This window comes from Priapulus caudatus, unplaced genomic scaffold (genome assembly GCF_000485595.1).
Source record: "Priapulus caudatus unplaced genomic scaffold, Priapulus_caudatus-5.0.1 Scaffold39, whole genome shotgun sequence".
NCBI lineage: Eukaryota > Metazoa > Priapulida > Priapulimorpha > Priapulimorphida > Priapulidae > Priapulus > Priapulus caudatus.
Window position 1 is genome coordinate 498,022 of NW_014577100.1, and position 8,924 is coordinate 506,945.

Genomic DNA, 8,924 nt, shown 5'->3' on the forward strand with positions numbered 1-8,924 from the left:
ATTTGCGCGATATTCGAAACCCAAAATGGCGAGCATTTAGGCGTAGCGCCATTTCTCGTCAAGATTTCAGACTTTCAGATCTGAAACATTTATTTTCGCATCAAAACATATGCATATATTATTATAAAGCGTATATAATGGGAAATATGCTATATAATGGGAGTTCTCCAATATATACTCTTGCTTTATATATACCCCCTCCCTCTTCTATCACACCCAAGGTAAGCTACAGTGTCATTGACACTTTCATTCTCTTGCGCGCGCTCTCTCTCTCTCTCTCTCTCTCTCTCTCTCTCTCTCTCTCTCTCTCTCTTTCTCGCTCTCTTTCTCTCTCTTCCGCTCTCTTCCGGACGCTCGCGTATTCGCGCGCCCTCTTTTTTTCTACACACACAATCGCGTGCTCGCACTCTGCCCCTCTCTCAGTCCCCTCTCTCTCTCATCTCTCTCTCTCTCTCTCTCTCTCTCTTTCGCTCTCTCCCCCTCCCTCGCCATCCTCCCGCGCGCTATCTTCATCGGCGATCCATCCACGCGTCATCCCATCATCGCCTCCGTGCTGCGATCAGTCGCCATCATCGCCATATCTCTTGCCCCCCCCCCACTGCCGCTGCCCCCCCCCGCCGCTGCCGCTGTCACCGCCCGACGGTGGTGACGAGGTAATACAAAATCATACTTCTGCCGAGATCGCGCCGGGCCGGGCTGGCGCGCTCAATGGAGCGCGAAATGAGCGCCGCTGTTTGATATAGTGTTCGGTCAATAGGCGGGCAATAACAGTTACATCGACTGAGCACACAGCGCGCCGACGCGGGTCGGAATAGGAACACGCGCCGATATATACGATATAGCGGTGATACGTGTGCATCAGGAGGACCCCGAGACCGTAAGCGGGGCGGGCAGGAGGGGGGAGTCTCTCTCTCGCTACGGAGGAGGCCGTGATGCGTGAGCCGCCGCGGGAGGCGAGCAAACGACGCGAGAAGCTGTTTGTGGTTGGTGCCGTTAGGTGGCGCTGGCGACCGCGTTCGTTCGATGGATGAAGGTGACTGTCGCGAGCGTGGTCGCGCCCCCACCGCTCTTCGCCATTCCCTGTCCCCCGGGATAAGGGTTGAGTTTCGTGCAATCAGATGGATGATTACGTGAAGTGGTCACTTGCCGGCTGCTTTTACTCAGCCTATGGCAAGGGTTAAGATTAGTGAAATAAGGAGGGAAACATAGGAAGGATGTTTAAGTCGACATATGTGAACTGGTCTCTTGCTCATTCCATTAGGCTGTGGTAAAGGTTAAGATTGGAGAAATTAGGAGGATTATAGCACAAGGAAATGTAGTAAGATATATTACTCGATCATTTTGCCTTTTTGCCTACCTTCGTATATCGTAATGGTTTAATCTTAGTGTAATATAGAGGGGGTCGTATGAGAATATATAAATTGACCCTGTGGCACTTTCCTTTTCCGCGCCTCTGGTAACCAGTAAGACAAAATAATGGAATCGTAGAGAGATTGTTTGTCTCGGCTTTCCTTTTTTCCCTCTCTGTTTGTTATTACTCTGCGGCTCAGGTTAGCGATAATAAGGAGGAGACCATTGACAAATATATGAATGGTATATATTGACGTTCTCCTCCTCCTCCTCCTCCACCTCCTTCTTCTCCTCCACCACCTTTTCTACCTTTTTTTTCGACTCCTCTTCCTTCTCGTCTTCATCCCCCTTCTCCAACTTCCTTCCACCCTGTTCCTCACCTCCTCCGCCTCCTCCACCTCCACCTTCTCCTCCACCCCTTCTACCTTCTCTTTCGACTCCTCTTCCGTCTCTTCATCCTTCTCCTCCTCCTCCTCCTTCTCCTCTTCATCCTTCTCCTCTTCCTCCTTCTCCTCGCCTTCTCCTCTTCATCCTTCTCCTCCTCCTCCTCCTCCTCCTCCGCCTTCTCCTCTTCATCCTTCTCCTCCTCCTCCTCCTCCTCCGCCTTCTCCTCTTCATCCTTCTCCTCCTCCTCCTTCTCCTCTTCATCCTTCTCCTCCTCCTCCTCCTCCTCCTGCATCTGCGGGTCGGTGCGCGCGTGGTACGCGCCCGGCCACTGCTTCTAGTCGCTCTACTGCAGGGTTTGATTGAGTGGTGGCTGCGCCTTATCACTCGTCAACACTGCACGCCATTATGCGACGCCGGCGGATTAGAAATATAGTGCAAAGTCTGATGCATGATATTCGCGCTCCGTAAACGTTTAATGCCAACAAATCACGATCCGCTGTCACTCTCTCTCTCACACCGCCGCAGCAGCCGCAGCCGCAGCCGCAGCCGCGAAAGCGTTTACGAGCGTTGCGTATAGGTGAGAGTCTTTTCGCTCGCTGGCTCGCGCGTGGGGAGGGAGGGGGAGGGAGAGGGGTTATGTCTCATAAATAAGCGTATTTCGTCGGCAAATGCTATTGTGTCGATCGGTGTGAGCGAGTGTGTGGTGCGAGCGGCGAGGAGGACTGCGAGACTGAAGCGGCGCTGGCGTCTTTCTTTCTCTCTTTCTCTCTCTCTCTTTCTGTGTGTCTATCTCTCTCTCTCTCTCTCTCTCTCTCTCTCTCTCTCGCTCTCTCTCTCTCTCTCTTTCTCTCTTTCTCTCTCTCTCCCGCTGTCTGTCTGTCTATCTCCCTCTTTCCCCCGCTCTATGTGTGCGTGTGTGTGTGCGTGCGCGCGCGCGCGCGTGTGTGTCCGTGTGTAGATATCGCGCGTATCTGCGTGTATCTGCGTATATCTGCGTGCACGCGCATGCATCCGTTTGCGTGTGTCTGTATGTGTGCCTAAGCGATCTATGAACGGTGAAGCGTAATAATAAAGGCCAGGGTTGTGTCAACCAACCTCTACTGTTATCACTCTCTTTAAAACAGTTACAGTTGCTCGCTTATCGGCTTAATGCCAGCGACACCTTGTATGAAAATCCGCGATGGGTGAGAACTGCAAAAGCATGGATGCAGCTTTCAATTTGAGGCGTAGTATTATAATTGTGTGTGTGTGTGTGGTGTGTGCTGTTGTGGTGTGTGTGTGGGTGTTGTGTGTGTGTGTGTTGGTTGTGTGGTGTGGCGGCGTGCGTTCGTGCGCCAGCGTGTGTGTAGGCTCTGTCTTTCATATTTGATCTCTCGCTCTCTGCTCTCTATTCATATATAAATTAATATATATATCACTCTCTCTTCGCTCTCATCTTTATTATCTGCTATATATCTAGTATATATGTGTGTGTGTGTGTTTGTGTGTGTTGTGTGGTGGTGTGTGGTATGTGGTCTGTTCGGTGTTGTGTGTTGTGTGCTTGTGTGTGTGTGTGTTGTGTGTGTGTGTGTGTGTGTGTGTATGTGTGGTGTGTGTGGTTGTGTGCTGCGTTGTGTGTGATTTTTCATATTTCCCGGCTTATGAAGATCTGATGAGTAGTAAAATTCACTGGCACTGGCAGCAAGAACCAGATGCAAGACGGGATATCTAGAGAAGCGTTGCGAAAGGAGGTGTTATCATCCAAAGCGCTAGCGCAGACTCTTGCGCGCAGATTCCGCGGCAGGCGCACGCGACGCGGAACGTCTTACGCAGTATGCAGCGCTGGCCAGCGTATGGATCGTGCGCGAATGAATTGGCCGGACGCACGCGATCCATACTGCCAGCGAAAGTCGCAATTTTATGGGGGACACAAGGGCTACACATTTGGCACGTCAACATGTTTCACTTGTTAAAAAAAACATTAACTGTCTGTGTTCGTAACCGAGCTGTTGTGACGCCTGAATCAACAGAAGAACTGAAGAAATTCTCGCGCGTTCGCGAACCTTGCCCAGTAATGGAATGCTGCAAAGAGAATGGCTGTAGTAACTGGGACTCCACTCCCTACGTCGATTACCCATCGAGTGACTAAGCTAAGCCGAGAACACGTGAGCATTGCTGAGAGTGTCTAATGTTCGCCCGCGGGTACTGCCGAACGATCCGCTGGTACGGGTGTGATACACTCGGAACGTACCCACTGGTACCTATTAATATGCCGAATCCGGTTCACGCTCGCCTTACTCCACTAACGAGTCCTAGGGAGTCGCTCTACGCCTACTCCTAACCCAAACTCCAACCCTAATCAACCGTATCAAATAGTGACGCAAGGTAGCTCGGTATATCGACGGCATAGCCAGGGTAGCGTTCGGCAGTACCCTGTGGGGACATAGACCCTATGAGGGTTACGTTAGTCGACTGGTGACCGTAATTATACCACTAATTCATAATGGCTCTGTAATACAGAAATGAATAAACCCTGAATGTTCCAATTATATTTATGTACAGGGTATTTGTTACTCCTATAGCCTAGAGTCGCTATAAATATAACATACATGTATTTGCTAAGTACGCGTATGTGTTTGTGCGCGTTTCTGCATGTATTGGCTACGGCTCATTAGGGTCTATGTGCTCCAGGTCCACCCTGCTCGGCCTTACTCAACCTTTAGCTATCGTCCTATGATCAGTAGGCTATTGAGGTTACGCAGCAACTCCGTAACCTACAACTACATAACACACATAAAACCAGTATATAACCCTAAACTGTGTACTTATTTAAGCCGTTAACTGGCTCCCATTGTGTAACTTCAATTTCATGGAAATCGTGACTTCAGCTATCAGTAACATTACAATCGTGACCTTTTGACGCGTTTTCATCCTGATTGTATACACGTTGTATTGCTCTACTAGCATTTCTGTTGCATGTCTATGTCAATATGTGTTCTTGTTGATATTGTTATATAGTGTATAAATAATGAAATATTAGAGTGAATTTGTTTTATATTACGTATTTAGTCGCCTTTCAATTTTTTGTTGACTAATTGTTGACAAGGTCTACTATAGTACTACCTAGTATACTTACTGCCGGCCAATAATAATTTAGAAAACATTGTCACGGTCATTCATAGTACTGCACTAACATCACCCGCCAATCACCAGATTGACTGTCTAAGTGGACTATAGCGTTTCCAATACGACCCCCCCTCATCCGATCGTCAGTTCATCTTCTGATTCTGAATAGAACGAAAGCACCGACAATCACGTTGACTCAAGAATACGCTCACAAATCTGCTTCAGAAAAGCTTGCGCTGCTAGAAGAGACGGCATTTTGAATGGTCGAAGTGCATCGAATGCATAGCCAGTAATAAAAGTGCAAACCTAAACTCAATTGCACCATGTTCTCTATTCACAAGCTCATGCCCATCCCCTGTTATACGCATATACGGTTTGTTTGACGTTCGATCGACGGTAGTTTACGTTTCAGCTGACTCTCAGGGTTAAACACTACATGTCTCCCTTTTTCAATACTGTAAGCCGAGCCGTGCTCGAGGAATAGTCGAAGGGAAATCGCACGTCTATCGCGTCGTTACGCCATCTATCGCCCGCACACTACACTCATGTACACTGATGTACAGTGAGTGGAAAAAATACTAAAACATGTGTTTTTGCAGGAAACCAGCGCGCCCGAGTCGCCAAAAATTCTATACGAGCATTTCAAGCAATTGTCAAGCTACATGGGTAGTCAAATCCGTCGTCCAATGCGCTAGAAACGCTCAACTCAGCGAGCCTGCTGGCTGTGCCTGTATATATGTAAACCCGTCTGACCGGTGATCGGAATGTGAGCGTATCACGTATTAGGCCGCCCCCCTGGCGGACGTCTTGCGCGCTATACGTCGCGAATATCCGGCTGCAAGATTTCGAAGCCGCCCACCTGTACCAGCACACACGCGGCCATGACTATATATATTAACTTTTAGTTATAAATTATCAACTGGCGCTGTGCTGTACGTGCGGGCTTGTTCTTGCTGCCAGTGGTAAAATTTAGCGCACACCAAGGTTCACTTTCGAGATAAATGTCTGGAGAACTCGCGTCGCGTGCATTTTGTGAGGAGTAAAGTGTACGTTCCCTGTTGTGGTAAACGGTAGCAGTAGCAACACCTCAGTGCGGCAGCAGCTACAAAAACAACAAAAACAACAACAGAATCATCAAAAAGAATAACAACAATATTACCAAGAGCGTATTAAGAAGGAGAGCGTACAACGGTGAAATGCTGAAACCATGCTGCAGTATTAGTCGAATTAAGAAACTTTCCCCGTTTTATTTGGACGATTCTTTGCAGTATTATTGATCAACCGTCCTACCTTGTATAAAACAAACCGCATATCCCTACGATGCCCCTACGCTGAGATAATGAGCGGTGAAAATCTGGTATTTTCGCCGAAAACCGACTCGAGATACCTGCTGACTGCGACTGTCTCTCGCTTTGAGATAACTTCGGGAAACCTCGATCGCGTCTTTCCGTCAATGATTGACAAATGGAATGAATGATGTCTGTTATTGATTGCCATAGCGATGACCCCAACTTGTGCCCACCTCACGGTGGATGTAGTAAACTCTGTAGTACTTATACGTAATGAGTCGGCGCTACCATGGCGCTACACAGCGGCGACCGGAAGCAACACACTGGCCACAAAGCGAGAGAGGGTCGCAGCAAGCAGGGATCTCGAGTCGGTTTTCGGCAAAAATACCAGATTTTCTCCGCTCATTATCTCAGCGTAGGGGCATCGTAGGGACAAGCGGTTTCTTTTATATTAGCAAGGTAGGACAGCTGATCAATAATACCGCAGAGAATCGTCAAAATAAAACGGGCAAAGTTTCTTAATCGACTAATACTGCAACAAGGTTTCAGCATTTCACCGTTGTACGCTCTCCTTCTTTATACGCTCTTGATAATACTACTACTAATCATAATAGTAATAATAACAACAACAACAGCAACAACAACAACAACGGCAGCAGCAGCAGCAACAGAAACAGAAGTAGCAGAAACATTATCAACAACAACAACAACAACACAACAACAACAAACAAAGCAACAGCAGCAGCAACAACAACAGCAGTCAGGCAGCAAGCAGTACCACCACCACACACATCAGACACCACCAGCAGCAGCAGCATCATCATTATCAGCAGCAGCAGCAGTACCACACAGCAGCATCATCTATGCATCATCAATCAGCAGCGCACCACCACCAGCAGCAGCGCAGCATTCATCATCATCATCACTCAGCAAGCAGGCATGGCAGCACCCCCACCAGCAATCATCATCATCATCATCATCATCAGCAGCAGCAGCAGCAGGGCGATCACAGGGTGGGGGGGTGCAGGGGTGGCGCACCCCCCCTAAAAATTTTGGAGTTGCCCTTTTTCTGGCCCATCGGAATTTTTTTCTCCAATTTAAAAAAAAAAATATACATTTTTTAAGCAGCAAAAATACGAAAATAAGTTTGATGTTTTCCGAGGAGTTTTTTAGGGGGGACGGGGGCCGACCCGACTTGTTTCTGGGCTGCGACAGATCGCCGCAGGCTGCGCGCACCGTTGATTGCTTTCTTTTTATAGTACTGGTACCTCTCTGGTGGTAATGACCCCCTCTAATTTTGCTTCGAATGACTTTCAATTCTGAAATAGTTTTCGATGTTATCTTTGCATTTTTTACTTAAATACGTACTTAGTACTATATTACATATTCCTTCTGGCAGAGCCCATCATTTGGTCTAAATTGGTAAAAGTAAGTACACTGGCAGCAGGGGCGTTACGTGGGTTGGGGGTCCAGGGGGTCCGGACCCCCACCTGCTCGCGCAGAAAAAGCTCTGAGGGATCTATTTCAAAATTTTTTGGGGACGGCCCCCCAGACCCCCCTTCTGTGCTCCAAGTTTGGATACGGTTGGACCTCTCCCTGGTAGCAAGATCCTGTACACGGCCCCTGTGGGCACGAGTAATACTGAATACTGCTTTCAAGTAGATAATATAATCAGTCATTGAAATTCAAGTTGAAGTTCAAGTTTTATAGTAAATGTATGAAAAGAAAGCATATAATTAGTACATGTAATGATTTTAATTTTCTTTGTAAAAAAGTGTGTTCAATCCATATCGCAGTTTGATTTCACGACTGGGACTAGTAGTTTGTCGCACTGATGGCAGTTAATTTCAAGCGAAGTTGAAGTGGTTTTTGTGGCTTTGTGGATTTTGGCCCTTGTAGCTGGAACTTGTCTGTTTCAATTGCTATGACAAGACTTGAATACAGCAAATTTTTCGAGCACTCATATGCTCTGAAAATGCATAAAAAGGAAGTCTGATTTTTAAAATTTTCTGGGGGAGGCCTTCCCGACCCCCGGCGGTTCCTTCGCGCACCTGCGGTCCTTGCGCACGAAGCGGCGGCGGAGCCGCCGATTCAGTTGCCCCTAACAAAATCTCAAAGTGCCCTTTTCCATTGCACGTCGCCACCCCCCCTAGACAAAATCCGTGCCTCCACGGCCTGAGCAGCCAGTAGCGTGGTGAGTCATCTTGCTCTCGGATCGCGAGTTATTACATAGCGGATGAATGTTTGATAACGTCTAATTAGCTGCGAAATTCAGATCTCGGGCGGCGTCGGCCGACGTAATAAATCGGAATAAATTATCGGCGTTTGAATAACGACGTCGGCGGCCACTAATGACTGGAACTTATTGCGGTCGGCGATCGCAAATTCGAACGCCGGGGGTGGCGACTCGGACTAAACGCGGCATTTCAATTGTTCGAAGAGTCTGTTAATTATGCGGCAGTTCATTTCGTAATCATAACGAAACCTCTGCTCACTCGAGAAATACTCGTGCTCGGGTGCGTGCGTGCGTGCGTGCGTGCGTGCGCCCGTAGTGCGAGTGCGCCAAATAGATTCCCGCCGTTTGGCGGCGTCTGGATTCAAAGTTGCGTAAGATGCAGTGATTGTGCGGTGTGTGTGTGCGTGTTGTGTGTGCGCGGCGCGCGTTCCGGGTTGCGTGCCATTGCGTATATGTGTGTGTGTGTGTGTGCGTGTGTGTGTGTGTGTGTGTGTGTTGTGTGTGTGTGTGTGGTGTGTGTGTGTGTGTGCATGCGTATGTGTGGTGTGTGTGGTGTG